Below are 15,948 nucleotides of genomic sequence, written 5' to 3' on the forward strand. Positions count from 1 at the left end.
TCGCTGCTGTGAAGGTTCTAGGTGACATCACAAATCCCTATGGTTACATACACAACAAAGCTGGGTTGTTGTTGTTTACACTCTGCAAGGCCTGTGGAAGTGAGTGACATCATAGCACTGTAGATCTGAGGGTTCTAGATGGATGCAACAATCTCCTGTTCCTTCTATGAAGGCCGTAATAGACGACATCACCAAACAGCTCCATAGTCACATACACAGCAAAGGAGAGATGTTGTTTACACCTAGTGATGTCAGTGGTATTGAGTGACATCACAGCACAGTGCTAAGGCTCCTGGGCCTGGACACAGCAGCGGCTGCAATATCTCAACGGAGAATACGTTTATATATATGTGTGTGTGTGCGCGTATATATATATATATATATATATATATATATATATATATATATATATATATTTCTCCGCCGAAATCACTTTTAAACCCATTTCCACCTTTTTTTCCCTTCTCTTCCTCTTACTTTTTTTTCACGTTTTTTTACGTTTTTCTCCTTTTCGCCTCTTTTCTGGGCGTATTATTCTTCTTTTTCTTCTTTTTTTTCGTCTAATGCATACCCCATCAGTGCAGCAATGCTTATTCAATACCGCCAGCAGATGGAGACACTGGGGGATAATTTTCTAAGGATTTATACTGATTTTTCCTGTCTGAATTTGTCGCACAGAAAGTTGCAGGCCAAATATGTGTGACATTTCTGCGACTTTAGCTTCTAGAGCATTTTTACAACATTATACATAGGTGCTGAATACATAAAAAGCGACTGTTCAGCGACAGACAAGTCGCATCGGCTGAAAGTAGGCCAGAATGTCAGTCCATGTTGGAGCAGGTTTAGATACAGTCTAAAGCATAGATCTCAAAGTCTGTGCACAGAATTTAGCAAGGGCCTCGCACCTTCTGATGCATCAGGTAGGTGCACAATAGCATAGCCTAACCCTCTGTACTTTGGTCTATATTGATGCGGGACATAGACAGCCAGCTGATGACCAATCCATTAGTGCAATGGATGGCTGGAAGCATTTGTCTTTGCCTTTGCAATACCACAGAAGCAATGCATGGTCAATGTACAGCAATGACACACCTGTGTGAACAGCCAGGAGACCCCCCCCCCCCCCATGTTATGTTACATAGTTACATAGTTAGTACGGTCGAAAAAAGACATATGTCCATCAAGTTCAACCAGGGAATTAAGGGGTAGGGGTGTGGCGCGATATTGGGGAAGGGATGAGATTTTATATTTCTTCATAAGCATTAATCTTATTTTGTCAATTAGGAACATTCAGCACCCACCCGCTATCAAGGCAGCTGCCTATCATGTCATGCCCTACCTGCACAGGTGTGCTGGCTACTCAAATGATCCAATTAAGGAGGCCATTTAGTCAGCAGCAGCAGAAGTCCTGTGCCTGGACGCTCCAACAGCGGCCAGACACAAGCAGAAGCAGAAGCAGCAGCAGCACCACCTTTTGTTTTTTGGCTGCAGCAGCAGCAAGGCCCACAGGGCTGGCTAGCTGGCTAGCCAGCAAGCAGGTAGCAATGAAAGTAGGAATCTTTCTTTTTAACCCTGTAAGGGGGTGGTGCACTGTACCCGAAGATACTGCCATATCGGGTCAATGCATAGGGCGACGGAAGAAAGCTTCGAAATCGGCCCCCGTTCTCAAAAATCCATTTAATATATGGTCCCCAGATAGGGGACGTATCAGATATTAAACTGATAAGAACAGATACTACACTTGATCTTAGCCAAAAGGCCGAGAAGCGATAACCGTGAAAGGGGCGGGCCCAACAAGGTGCCCTTCATGGGCACTATCACTGCTTGCTGTCAGGGAGGCTGCCAGACAATTTTCCATGCACACTCTGGGCTGAGGGGCAGTCAACCACCAGTACACACAGCAGAACCTAAACCCATACCATTATTGCTAAGCAGCAAGACAGGGGCCCATTGCACTCCCACAGGGCCTTTTTAAATGCAATCCATAACCCGGATTTGCCAGGAACCCTTCTTACTCCTCCTACTTGCATGTGACACTGGGCTTAGGATCTGCATAGGAAACACACACACAAGCACACACCTACCTTTGTTGCCTGCAGATGCCTCCTTGGCTGTCCCCAAACGGTATCAAACCAACACCCACGGGAAGCTGTAAGCATAGAGGACATGCCTGCACCCCATTGGACTTACCTGTGTGGGTTAAATCCGGGTTATTTGACAACCTATGGCGGTGATGGTTCTGCTCAGGCAGAGCAGTGCTGATGCTCCTCATAAAGCTGTCGCTGCTGTGAAGGTTCTAGGTGACATCACAAATCCCTATGGTTACATACACAACAAAGCTGGGTTGTTGTTGTTTACACTCTGCAAGGCCTGTGGAAGTGAGTGACATCATAGCACTGTAGTTCTGAGGGTTCTAGATGGATGCAACAATCTCCTGTCGCTTCTATGAAGGCCATAATAGACGACATCACCAAACAGCTCCATAGGCACATACACAGCAAAGGAGAGATGTTGTTTACACCTAGTGATGTCAGTGGTATTGAGTGACATCACAGCACAGTGCTAAGGCTCCTGGGCCTGGACACAGCAGCGGCTGCAATATCTCAACGGAGAATACGTTTATATATATGTGTGTGTGTGCGCGTATATATATATATATATATATATATATATATATATATATATATATTTCTCCGCCGAAATCACTTTTAAACCCATTTCCACCTTTTTTTCCCTTCTCTTCCTCTTACTTTTTTTTCACGTTTTTTTACGTTTTTCTCCTTTTCGCCTCTTTTCTGAGCGTATTATTCTTCTTTTTCTTCTTTTTTTTCGTCTAATGCATACCCCATCAGTGCAGCAATGCTTATTCAATACCGCCAGCAGATGGAGACACTGGGGGATAATTTTCTAAGGATTTATACTGATTTTTCCTGTCTGAATTTGTCGCACAGAAAGTTGCAGGCCAAATATGTGTGACATTTCTGCGACTTTAGCTTCTAGAGCATTTTTACAACATTATACATAGGTGCTGAATACATAAAAAGCGACTGTTCAGCGACAGACAAGTCGCATCGGCTGAAAGTAGGCCAGAATGTCAGTCCATGTTGGAGCAGGTTTAGATACAGTCTAAAGCATAGATCTCAAAGTCTGTGCACAGAATTTAGCAAGGGCCTCGCACCTTCTGATGCATCAGGTAGGTGCACAATAGCATAGCCTAACCCTCTGTACTTTGGTCTATATTGATGCGGGACATAGACAGCCAGCTGATGACCAATCCATTAGTGCAATGGATGGCTGGAAGCATTTGTCTTTGCCTTTGCAATACCACAGAAGCAATGCATGGTCAATGTACAGCAATGACACACCTGTGTGAACAGCCAGGAGACCCCCCCCCCCCCCATGTTATGTTACATAGTTACATAGTTAGTACGGTCGAAAAAAGACATATGTCCATCAAGTTCAACCAGGGAATTAAGGGGTAGGGGTGTGGCGCGATATTGGGGAAGGGATGAGATTTTATATTTCTTCATAAGCATTAATCTTATTTTGTCAATTAGGAACATTCAGCACCCACCCGCTATCAAGGCAGCTGCCTATCATGTCATGCCCTACCTGCACAGGTGTGCTGGCTACTCAAATGATCCAATTAAGGAGGCCATTTAGTCAGCAGCAGCAGAAGTCCTGTGCCTGGACGCTCCAACAGCGGCCAGACACAAGCAGAAGCAGAAGCAGCAGCAGCACCACCTTTTGTTTTTTGGCTGCAGCAGCAGCAAGGCCCACAGGGCTGGCTAGCTGGCTAGCCAGCAAGCAGGTAGCAATGAAAGTAGGAATCTTTCTTTTTAACCCTGTAAGGGGGTGGTGCACTGTACCCGAAGATACTGCCATATCGGGTCAATGCATAGGGCGACGGAAGCAAGCTTCGAAATCGGCCCCCGTTCTCAAAAATCCATTTAATATATGGTCCCCAGATAGGGGACGTATCAGATATTAAACTGATAAGAACAGATTTTTTTTTTTTTACATTTTTATTGAAAAAACTCAAAAAACTTAAATACATCACAAAAAATGTTTACAATACATCAAATACTGTTTTCCATAAATGTAAATTCCACATAGCTAATGCTTTTTTCTGCCCATATCTCTTTTTATCAATTAAATAGTACAAGTAAACTTCACTGTATATCATCTTCAAACATTCTTTTTCACAAATAAAATCTCTTTTGAAGACAAGGATATTACGAACTTTCCATAATACATTTTTTGTACAGTTGATAAAAATCCACAAAATTCTCTCTTTTTCTTTCGTAACTCCATCACTTTTGCCATATAAAACAACTTCATGATTTAAAACTTTTAGACCTGTTAGGAATTTCAATAAAGAACCAATTAGTCTAAAAACCTTTTGTGCAAAATAACAATTCCAGAAAAGGTGCAAAACAGTTTCATCTATATTGAAATTTTCCCGGGGACAGACACATACAGCATTTAGACCTCTTCTATATTGGAAAAATCTTACCGGAAGACACTCATGGATAATCATCCATGCTAAATCCTTGTGCTCATTAAAAAGATATGGCTCGTTTACCTTTTTCCATATTTGTACACACCTATTATAAGAAAAATTAGAGACCATACATATTTCTTCTTGCAAATTTAACTGTACTTCTATCTTGCGAGCATCCCTCAAGGTTAACAAGTCAAAGTCTTTAAGGTTATACATACGTATAATTTTTTCTAAGATGGCATAATGTTTAGGCGGAGTTAAAAGTACAGGAGAAGATAATGATAAAAACACCCATTCTCTTTTTCTAAAAATATGTCCTGCAGAGTACTTTAAAAAACAGGACCATACACTTTTCATAAAAAGTCCCCTAAAACACCAACTAAAAAACCTTAAGTATAAAAATTTTCTAATACAGGGAACCTGTTTTCCTCCATTTTTTTGTGACTTATACATAGTATCTCTTTTTAATTTTTCTGCTTTAGAACTCCATAGAAACTCAAAGAGAATCCTCTGAAGTTGCCTAGACATAAGTTCATTAGGAGGATAAATCATATTTAAATAGAGCATAATGGGTATTAGCATAGCCTTAATCACCAAAATTTTACCTTCTAAGGATAATTTCCTAAGGGACCAAAAGTCTACCTTTTTCTTTACCTTTTCTTTTACCATTAGCCAACTTTCCTCACCATTGTTATTTTTATCAAAGATGACTCCAAGGATTTTTATTTTTTCTGACTGTAATTTTAGGTTTGGTATTTGCACGTTTTCCCATTTACCTATATAAAAACAGTCACATTTAGATAAATTAAGTTTAAAAGCAGAAGCTTTACAAAAGAAATCAGTAACATCAACAACTCTTTGTAAAGAGAAGGCACTTTCACAAAAAACATTAATATCATCCATATAGCCACACACTTTAAGGGTGGCATTATTACCTCCAGGAACTGGCACTCCTTTTATTATTTTATCATTCCTTATTAAGTTTAACAGAGGTTCTATTGCACATATAAACAGTATAGGAGACAGAGGGCAGCCTTGCTTTACCCCTGATGATAAATTAATAAAATCTGTAAGGAAACCATTTATTAAAATCCTGCTAAAAGAACCTTTATATAAGAGAGCAATTTGCTTAATAAATATGTTAGGAAAACCCATGCGTTGTAAAACCATCCATAAAAAACAATGTGATACTCTATCGAACGCTTTATGAAAATCTAGAGATAGAATGGCTAGATTTTGATTCCGCTCTTGCTGATACCATATGACGTCCCTAATAGCATTTAAAGGTTCAGCTACACACCTTCCTGGGACACCACATACCTGATCCACATGGATGACCTTGTACAAAAACGGCTTCATTCTGTTAACAAAAATTTTTGACATAATCTTATAATCAACATTAAGAAGCGTAATTGGTCTCCAATTTTCTAAGCTGTTGCTATCCCCCTTTTTGGGGATCAGAGACACTATACCACTCCTCCAAGATAAAGGTAGAACATCAGAATTAAAAGCCTCCTTAAAAATATTAAGCAAATCATCTTTAAAAATGTCCCAAAAGGTTTTATAAAACTCTACAGGAAGTCCATCAGAACCTGGTGTTTTACCTGTGGATAAACTTTTAGCAGCAATTTCTAATTCTTGGCATCTTACTTCTGTGCAAAGTGCATCTTGGTCCTCCTTACTTAAACCACAATCTAAAGTGCTTAGGAGAAAATTAGCAGCAGATATATCAATGGGTTTCTCATTAAACAGATCTTGATAAAAGGATTTAGCTTTGGATAACATTCCTACATTAGTAGTTTCATCCTCAATGTTAATCATTAACTTTTTTGTTTCCATTACCTTTTTAAAAAAGAATCTTGTACACTTTTCATCCTTCTCTTTACATTCAACTTTGGAGTTAAAAATTATTTCTTTCCCTTTGTTAGTTATAGCCTTCTGAATATCACTTTTAACACTTAAAATCAGATCGTCTACATATACACCCAGCTCTTTGAGTTGATAATAGGTTTGTAGTTTTGTGTTAAGATCTCTATACCATTTCAATTTCTCTTTTGTTTTTTTAACACCCATCTTAATAAAATACTCTTTAAATTTTACCTTGCAGAATTCCCACCATGCTAAAAGAGAATTAAAATTAGTCCTTGAGATCTGCAATTTTTTAAAAAGATAGATAAAATTACATTTAATTTCTTCATCTTCAAGCAAAGAGATATTCAGACGCCAGACTCCTTTGGCTCTGCAAACCCCATCAAACTTACATGTAGCAGATAAAATCTTATGATCTGAAAAAAAGGTAGAAGTCAATTGCATATTCCCATAAAATGCAAATCCAGAAGCAAAAATATAATCAATCCTTGACATATAAAGGCTATTCCCCCAGGTATACCCAGGGTCATTAGGGAAAGAGGTTCTCCACAAATCTTTTAAATTAAAATCAACTATAAAATCCTTTAGTTGTTTTTCAGTCTTATCTTTCCTTTGTTCAGATCCTCCAGCCCGCTCCTCTCCTGCCATTATACAATTAAAATCACCAGCGATGATAAGCGGGGATGAACCCGGTAAATAAAACTGAATTTTCTCTAATAAATCAGATCTTTCATCCTTATCTGGAGAGGCATATACATTTAAAAGTCTCATATTCATGTCATTATAAATAATATGAACGAGCAGGGCTCTACCGGGTACAATGTCTGTGAAGGAGGTAACTTTATACTCACTGCTCTTGAACAGTATGCCAACACCAGTCACTTTCCTCTCATTATCCCCTGACCACACAGACGGGCCAAGAGTCCATTCAGATCTCAAAGATGAATAATTGATATCATAATCAATGGCACATTCCTGTAAAAATAAAATGTCTGTAGGCAAAGAAGACAAGAAAGAAAATAAAGCAGCCCTCCTCTCTGGGCTCTTCAAACTCCTCACATTGAAGGAGGAGATATTAACACTTGGTAGCTCCTGGGTCATTCATTATCCTCAGACAAAGAACCCCAATCTGTAGGTGGTGACACAAATTCCTCAATATTAACAGGGTCGGATGCTGTTATAACCTTTTGGCAGACAATCTCCACGTTCCCCTCGTCCGCACTAACTCGACCACTCCTTTTGATGTTAAGGCCCTTTTCCTCTTTCCGGTCTCTGCTTTTCCTCTTTCGCCGTTCTTCTACATCCATCTCCTCTGTATCCCTTCTGGGCGGTCCAGGACCCTCAACTTCCATGAGAGGAGAACCCCTCACTTCTGTCTCAGGTCCCACGACCTTCCCCGGGGACACAATGCTTTTGGAGACATGAGCCACAGCAGGTATCACAGGAATTCCGGTAGCAGAAGACTCAGGCATCACTTTCAGGGTGTGGGTCTTAGGCACAGGCACAGCATCCATGGAGCTCTTCCTCATCGAGGGACCAGCCGACGTAGCCACAATATTGGCCCAGGAGCGTTGAGGACAATCCTTAAAAGCGTGTCCTTTCTGCTTACACACATTACACAGAATCTCATTTTGACAGTCCAAAGTGGTGTGGCCTTTTTGGCCACATCTTTTGCAAATAACCACTTCCTCTTTGCAAGATTCTTGTGTATGACCATATTCATGGCATTTCCTGCAATAATACGGCATCCCAGGGTAGAATAAATAGCCACGTTTACGCCCAATTAAAAAATTTGCAGGTGGGCGACACAGACCTCCAATTCCTCTCACATCTTCTCTGAACTTAACAGCAAACTTATGTTTTCCAGTCCAAAAGTCCATTGCATTCATTATTTTATGAGAGTATTTGACTTCCGCACAATATTGGTTTAAAAATAAGACAATGTCTCTTATATCCACGTATGGATCGTGCATAGTAACCACCAGTGGAACATCGCCATTAGAATATAGAGCAATGAAAACAAGTCCTTTCATATCCTCCTCATTGGCAAGCTCCCGAACTTTCTCAAACATATGGTCACATGCAGATGCGGAAGTCAAGGTAAGAATGAAAAGTCCTTTACCTGGGTCTTTTAGGCAAAACACATCTTCTCTCTAAATGTGCAATAAATCCAGCATAATTCTCTTGACAAAAAATTCCAAAGTCATCTTCTCCTTTTTCTCCTCATCCACTTCAATACGGAAGGTGTTCTTAATCCGAGTTTCAGTATGCGCAGCAAACCTAAGGGTCGCCATGGGGGATCGCCTTCCCGTTCTTTGTAAGTCCTCCTCCTATAGCAGCATGAGGCTTAAGACGGCTAAAAAACCGCCGATGCCTCAAGGCCGAAGGTTCGACGAACTCAGAGCCCCTTGACAAGATACAAGATCTTAGCCAAAAGGCCGAGAAGCGATAACCGTGAAAGGGGCGGGCCCAACAAGGTGCCCTTCATGGGCACTATCACTGCTTGCTGTCAGGGAGGCTGCCAGACAATTTTCCATGCACACTCTGGGCTGGGGGGCAGTCAACCACCAGTACACACAGCAGAACCTAAACCCATACCATTATTGCTAAGCAGCAAGACAGGGGCCCATTGCATCCCACGGGGCCTTTTTAAATGCAATCCATAACCCGGATTTGCCAGGAACCCTTCTTACTCCTCCTACTTGCATGTGACACTGGGCTTAGGATCTGCATAGGAAACACACACACAAGCACACACCTACCTTTGTTGCCTGCAGATGCCTCCTTGGCTGTCCCCAAACGGTATCAAACCAACACCCACGGGAAGCTGTAAGCATAGAGGACATGCCTGCACCCCATTGGACTTACCTGTGTGGGTTAAATCCGGGTTATTTGACAACCTATGGCGGTGATGGTTCTGCTCAGGCAGAGCAGTGCTGATGCTCCTCATAAAGCTGTCGCTGCTGTGAAGGTTCTAGGTGACATCACAAATCCCTATGGTTACATACACAACAAAGCTGGGTTGTTGTTGTTTACACTCTGCAAGGCCTGTGGAAGTGAGTGACATCATAGCACTGTAGTTCTGAGGGTTCTAGATGGATGCAACAATCTCCTGTTGCTTCTATGAAGGCCATAATAGACGACATCACCAAACAGCTCCATAGTCACATACACAGCAAAGGAGAGATGTTGTTTACACCTAGTGATGTCAGTGGTATTGAGTGACATCACAGCACAGTGCTAAGGCTCCTGGGCCTGGACACAGCAGCGGCTGCAATATCTCAACGGAGAATACGTTTATATATATGTGTGTGTGTGCGCGTATATATATATATATATATATATATATATATATATATATATATTTCTCCGCCGAAATCACTTTTAAACCCATTTCCACCTTTTTTTCCCTTCTCTTCCTTACTTTTTTTTCACGTTTTTTTAAGTTTTTCTCCTTTTCGCCTCTTTTCTGGGCGTATTATTCTTCTTTTTCTTCTTTTTTTTCGTCTAATGCATACCCCATCAGTGCAGCAATGCTTATTCAATACCGCCAGCAGATGGAGACACTGGGGGATAATTTTCTAATGATTTATACTGATTTTTCCTGTCTGAATTTGTCGCACAGAAAGTTGCAGGCCAAATATGTGTGACATTTCTGCGACTTTAGCTTCTAGAGCATTTTTACAACATTATACATAGGTGCTGAATACATAAAAAGCGACTGTTCAGCGACAGACAAGTCGCATCGGCTGAAAGTAGGCCAGAATGTCAGTCCATGTTGGAGCAGGTTTAGATACAGTCTAAAGCATAGATCTCAAAGTCTGTGCACAGAATTTAGCAAGGGCCTCGCACCTTCTGATGCATCAGGTAGGTGCACAATAGCATAGCCTAACCCTCTGTACTTTGGTCTATATTGATGCGGGACATAGACAGCCAGCTGATGACCAATCCATTAGTGCAATGGATGGCTGGAAGCATTTGTCTTTGCCTTTGCAATACCACAGAAGCAATGCATGGTCAATGTACAGCAATGACACACCTGTGTGAACAGCCAGGAGACCCCCCCCCCCCCATGTTATGTTACATAGTTACATAGTTAGTACGGTCGAAAAAAGACATATGTCCATCAAGTTCAACCAGGGAATTAAGGGGTAGGGGTGTGGCGCGATATTGGGGAAGGGATGAGATTTTATATTTCTTCATAAGCATTAATCTTATTTTGTCAATTAGGAACATTCAGCACCCACCCGCTATCAAGGCAGCTGCCTATCATGTCATGCCCTACCTGCACAGGTGTGCTGGCTACTCAAATGATCCAATTAAGGAGGCCATTTAGTCAGCAGCAGCAGAAGTCCTGTGCCTGGACGCTCCAACAGCGGCCAGACACAAGCAGAAGCAGAAGCAGCAGAAGCAGCAGCAGCACCACCTTTTGTTTTTTGGCTGCAGCAGCAGCAAGGCCCACAGGGCTGGCTAGCTGGCTAGCCAGCAAGCAGGTAGCAATGAAAGTAGGAATCTTTCTTTTTAACCCTGTAAGGGGGTGGTGCACTGTACCCGAAGATACTGCCATATCGGGTCAATGCATAGGGCGACGGAAGCAAGCTTCGAAATCGGCCCCCGTTCTCAAAAATCCATTTAATATATGGTCCCCAGATAGGGGACGTATCAGATATTAAACTGATAAGAACAGATACTACACTTGATCTTAGCCAAAAGGCCGAGAAGCGATAACCGTGAAAGGGGCGGGCCCAACAAGGTGCCCTTCATGGGCACTATCACTGCTTGCTGTCAGGGAGGCTGCCAGACAATTTTCCATGCACACTCTGGGCTGGGGGGCAGTCAACCACCAGTACACACAGCAGAACCTAAACCCATACCATTATTGCTAAGCAGCAAGACAGGGGCCCATTGCACTCCCACGGGGCCTTTTTAAATGCAATCCATAACCCGGATTTGCCAGGAACCCTTCTTACTCCTCCTACTTGCATGTGACACTGGGCTTAGGATCTGCATAGGAAACACACACACAAGCACACACCTACCTTTGTTGCCTGCAGATGCCTCCTTGGCTGTCCCCAAACGGTATCAAACCAACACCCACGGGAAGCTGTAAGCATAGAGGACATGCCTGCACCCCATTGGACTTACCTGTGTGGGTTAAATCCGGGTTATTTGACAACCTATGGCGGTGATGGTTCTGCTCAGGCAGAGCAGTGCTGATGCTCCTCATAAAGCTGTCGCTGCTGTGAAGGTTCTAGGTGACATCACAAATCCCTATGGTTACATACACAACAAAGCTGGGTTGTTGTTGTTTACACTCTGCAAGGCCTGTGGAAGCGAGTGACATCATAGCACTGTAGTTCTGAGGGTTCTAGATGGATGCAACAATCTCCTGTTGCTTCTATGAAGGCCATAATAGACGACATCACCAAACAGCTCCATAGTCACATACACAGCAAAGGAGAGATGTTGTTTACACCTAGTGATGTCAGTGGTATTGAGTGACATCACAGCACAGTGCTAAGGCTCCTGGGCCTGGACACAGCAGCGGCTGCAATATCTCAACGGAGAATACGTTTATATATATGTGTGTGTGTGCGCGTATATATATATATATATATATATATATATATATATATATATTTCTCCGCCGAAATCACTTTTAAACCCATTTCCACCTTTTTTTCCCTTCTCTTCCTCTTACTTTTTTTTCACGTTTTTTTACGTTTTTCTCCTTTTCGCCTCTTTTCTGGGAGTATTATTCTTCTTTTTCTTCTTTTTTTTTCGTCTAATGCATACCCCATCAGTGCAGCAATGCTTATTCAATACCGCCAGCAGATGGAGACACTGAGGGATAATTTTCTAAGGATTTATACTGATTTTTCCTGTCTGAATTTGTCGCACAGAAAGTTGCAGGCCAAATATGTGTGACATTTCTGCGACTTTAGCTTCTAGAGCATTTTTACAACATTATACATAGGTGCTGAATACATAAAAAGCGACTGTTCAGCGACAGACAAGTCGCATCGGCTGAAAGTAGGCCAGAATGTCAGTCCATGTTGGAGCAGGTTTAGATACAGTCTAAAGCATAGATCTCAAAGTCTGTGCACAGAATTTAGCAAGGGCCTCGCACCTTCTGATGCATCAGGTAGGTGCACAATAGCATAGCCTAACCCTCTGTACTTTGGTCTATATTGATGCGGGACATAGACAGCCAGCTGATGACCAATCCATTAGTGCAATGGATGGCTGGAAGCATTTGTCTTTGCCTTTGCAATACCACAGAAGCAATGCATGGTCAATGTACAGCAATGACACACCTGTGTGAACAGCCAGGAGACCCCCCCCCCCCCCATGTTATGTTACATAGTTACATAGTTAGTACGGTCGAAAAAAGACATATGTCCATCAAGTTCAACCAGGGAATTAAGGGGTAGGGGTGTGGCGCGATATTGGGGAAGGGATGAGATTTTATATTTCTTCATAAGCATTAATCTTATTTTGTCAATTAGGAACATTCAGCACCCACCCGCTATCAAGGCAGCTGCCTATCATGTCATGCCCTACCTGCACAGGTGTGCTGGCTACTCAAATGATCCAATTAAGGAGGCCATTTAGTCAGCAGCAGCAGAAGTCCTGTGCCTGGACGCTCCAACAGCGGCCAGACACAAGCAGAAGCAGAAGCAGCAGAAGCAGCAGCAGCACCACCTTTTGTTTTTTGGCTGCAGCAGCAGCAAGGCCCACAGGGCTGGCTAGCTGGCTAGCCAGCAAGCAGGTAGCAATGAAAGTAGGAATCTTTCTTTTTAACCCTGTAAGGGGGTGGTGCACTGTACCCGAAGATACTGCCATATCGGGTCAATGCATAGGGCGACGGAAGCAAGCTTCGAAATCGGCCCCCGTTCTCAAAAATCCATTTAATATATGGTCCCCAGATAGGGGACGTATCAGATATTAAACTGATAAGAACAGATACTACACTTGATCTTAGCCAAAAGGCCGAGAAGCGATAACCGTGAAAGGGGCGGGCCCAACAAGGTGCCCTTCATGGGCACTATCACTGCTTGCTGTCAGGGAGGCTGCCAGACAATTTTCCATGCACACTCTGGGCTGGGGGGCAGTCAACCACCAGTACACACAGCAGAACCTAAACCCATACCATTATTGCTAAGCAGCAAGACAGGGGCCCATTGCACTCCCACGGGGCCTTTTTAAATGCAATCCATAACCCGGATTTGCCAGGAACCCTTCTTACTCCTCCTACTTGCATGTGACACTGGGCTTAGGATCTGCATAGGAAACACACACACAAGCACACACCTACCTTTGTTGCCTGCAGATGCCTCCTTGGCTGTCCCCAAACGGTATCAAACCAACACCCACGGGAAGCTGTAAGCATAGAGGACATGCCTGCACCCCATTGGACTTACCTGTGTGGGTTAAATCCGGGTTATTTGACAACCTATGGCGGTGATGGTTCTGCTCAGGCAGAGCAGTGCTGATGCTCCTCATAAAGCTGTCGCTGCTGTGAAGGTTCTAGGTGACATCACAAATCCCTATGGTTACATACACAACAAAGCTGGGTTGTTGTTGTTTACACTCTGCAAGGCCTGTGGAAGTGAGTGACATCATAGCACTGTAGTTCTGAGGGTTCTAGATGGATGCAACAATCTCCTGTTGCTTCTATGAAGGCCATAATAGACGACATCACCAAACAGCTCCATAGTCACATACACAGCAAAGGAGAGATGTTGTTTACACCTAGTGATGTCAGTGGTATTGAGTGACATCACAGCACAGTGCTAAGGCTCCTGGGCCTGGACACAGCAGCGGCTGCAATATCTCAACGGAGAATACGTTTATATATATGTGTGTGTGTGCGCGTATATATATATATATATATATATATATATATATATATATATATTTCTCCGCCGAAATCACTTTTAAACCCATTTCCACCTTTTTTTTCCCTTCTCTTCCTCTTACTTTTTTTTCACGTTTTTTTACGTTTTTCTCCTTTTCGCCTCTTTTCTGGGCGTATTATTCTTCTTTTTCTTCTTTTTTTTCGTCTAATGCATACCCCATCAGTGCAGCAATGCTTATTCAATACCGCCAGCAGATGGAGACACTGGGGGATAATTTTCTAAGGATTTATACTGATTTTTCCTGTCTGAATTTGTCGCACAGAAAGTTGCAGGCCAAATATGTGTGACATTTCTGCGACTTTAGCTTCTAGAGCATTTTTACAACATTATACATAGGTGCTGAATACATAAAAAGCGACTGTTCAGCGACAGACAAGTCGCATCGGCTGAAAGTAGGCCAGAATGTCAGTCCATGTTGGAGCAGGTTTAGATACAGTCTAAAGCATAGATCTCAAAGTCTGTGCACAGAATTTAGCAAGGGCCTCGCACCTTCTGATGCATCAGGTAGGTGCACAATAGCATAGCCTAACCCTCTGTACTTTGGTCTATATTGATGCGGGACATAGACAGCCAGCTGATGACCAATCCATTAGTGCAATGGATGGCTGGAAGCATTTGTCTTTGCCTTTGCAATACCACAGAAGCAATGCATGGTCAATGTACAGCAATGACACACCTGTGTGAACAGCCAGGAGACCCCCCCCCCCCCCATGTTATGTTACATAGTTACATAGTTAGTACGGTCGAAAAAAGACATATGTCCATCAAGTTCAACCAGGGAATTAAGGGGTAGGGGTGTGGCGCGATATTGGGGAAGGGATGAGATTTTATATTTCTTCATAAGCATTAATCTTATTTTGTCAATTAGGAACATTCAGCACCCACCCGCTATCAAGGCAGCTGCCTATCATGTCATGCCCTACCTGCACAGGTGTGCTGGCTACTCAAATGATCCAATTAAGGAGGCCATTTAGTCAGCAGCAGCAGAAGTCCTGTGCCTGGACGCTCCAACAGCGGCCAGACACAAGCAGAAGCAGAAGCAGCAGAAGCAGCAGCAGCACCACCTTTTGTTTTTTGGCTGCAGCAGCAGCAAGGCCCACAGGGCTGGCTAGCTGGCTAGCCAGCAAGCAGGTAGCAATGAAAGTAGGAATCTTTCTTTTTAACCCTGTAAGGGGGTGGTGCACTGTACCCGAAGATACTGCCATATCGGGTCAATGCATAGGGCGACGGAAGCAAGCTTCGAAATCGGCCCCCGTTCTCAAAAATCCATTTAATATATGGTCCCCAGATAGGGGACGTATCAGATATTAAACTGATAAGAACAGATACTACACTTGATCTTAGCCAAAAGGCCGAGAAGCGATAACCGTGAAAGGGGCGGGCCCAACAAGGTGCCCTTCATGGGCACTATCACTGCTTGCTGTCAGGGAGGCTGCCAGACAATTTTCCATGCACACTCTGGGCTGGGGGGCAGTCAACCACCAGTACACACAGCAGAACCTAAACCCATACCATTATTGCTAAGCAGCAAGACAGGGGCCCATTGCACTCCCACGGGGCCTTTTTAAATGCAATCCATAACCCGGATTTGCCAGGAACCCTTCTTACTCCTCCTACTTGCATGTGACACTGGGCTTAGGATCTGCATAGGAA

At 43.0% G+C, this 15,948-nt stretch overlaps 5 non-coding genes across 5 annotated transcripts; all 5 read right to left on the reverse strand.

Moving 5' to 3' along the window:
• Positions 1-1,580: 1,580 nt before the first annotated feature.
• LOC130303227 (U2 spliceosomal RNA) lies at positions 1,581-1,771 on the reverse strand. Its single transcript, XR_008853339.1, has one exon. It is a non-coding gene; the product is annotated as a U2 spliceosomal RNA (small nuclear RNA).
• Positions 1,772-3,853: 2,082 nt separating this feature from the next.
• LOC130303233 (U2 spliceosomal RNA) lies at positions 3,854-4,051 on the reverse strand. The gene has a single exon (XR_008853344.1). It is a non-coding gene; the product is annotated as a U2 spliceosomal RNA (small nuclear RNA).
• Positions 4,052-10,908: 6,857 nt separating this feature from the next.
• On the reverse strand, positions 10,909-11,099 carry LOC130303213 (U2 spliceosomal RNA). Its single transcript, XR_008853324.1, has one exon. It is a non-coding gene; the product is annotated as a U2 spliceosomal RNA (small nuclear RNA).
• A 2,088-nt stretch (positions 11,100-13,187) lies between these two features.
• On the reverse strand, positions 13,188-13,378 carry LOC130303214 (U2 spliceosomal RNA). Its single transcript, XR_008853325.1, has one exon. It is a non-coding gene; the product is annotated as a U2 spliceosomal RNA (small nuclear RNA).
• A 2,090-nt stretch (positions 13,379-15,468) lies between these two features.
• Positions 15,469-15,659, reverse strand: LOC130303215 (U2 spliceosomal RNA). The gene has a single exon (XR_008853326.1). It is a non-coding gene; the product is annotated as a U2 spliceosomal RNA (small nuclear RNA).
• Positions 15,660-15,948: the final 289 nt, after the last annotated feature.

Source organism: Hyla sarda, unplaced genomic scaffold (assembly GCF_029499605.1).
Source record: "Hyla sarda isolate aHylSar1 unplaced genomic scaffold, aHylSar1.hap1 scaffold_1193, whole genome shotgun sequence".
In the NCBI taxonomy this organism is placed as follows: Eukaryota; Metazoa; Chordata; class Amphibia; order Anura; family Hylidae; genus Hyla; species Hyla sarda.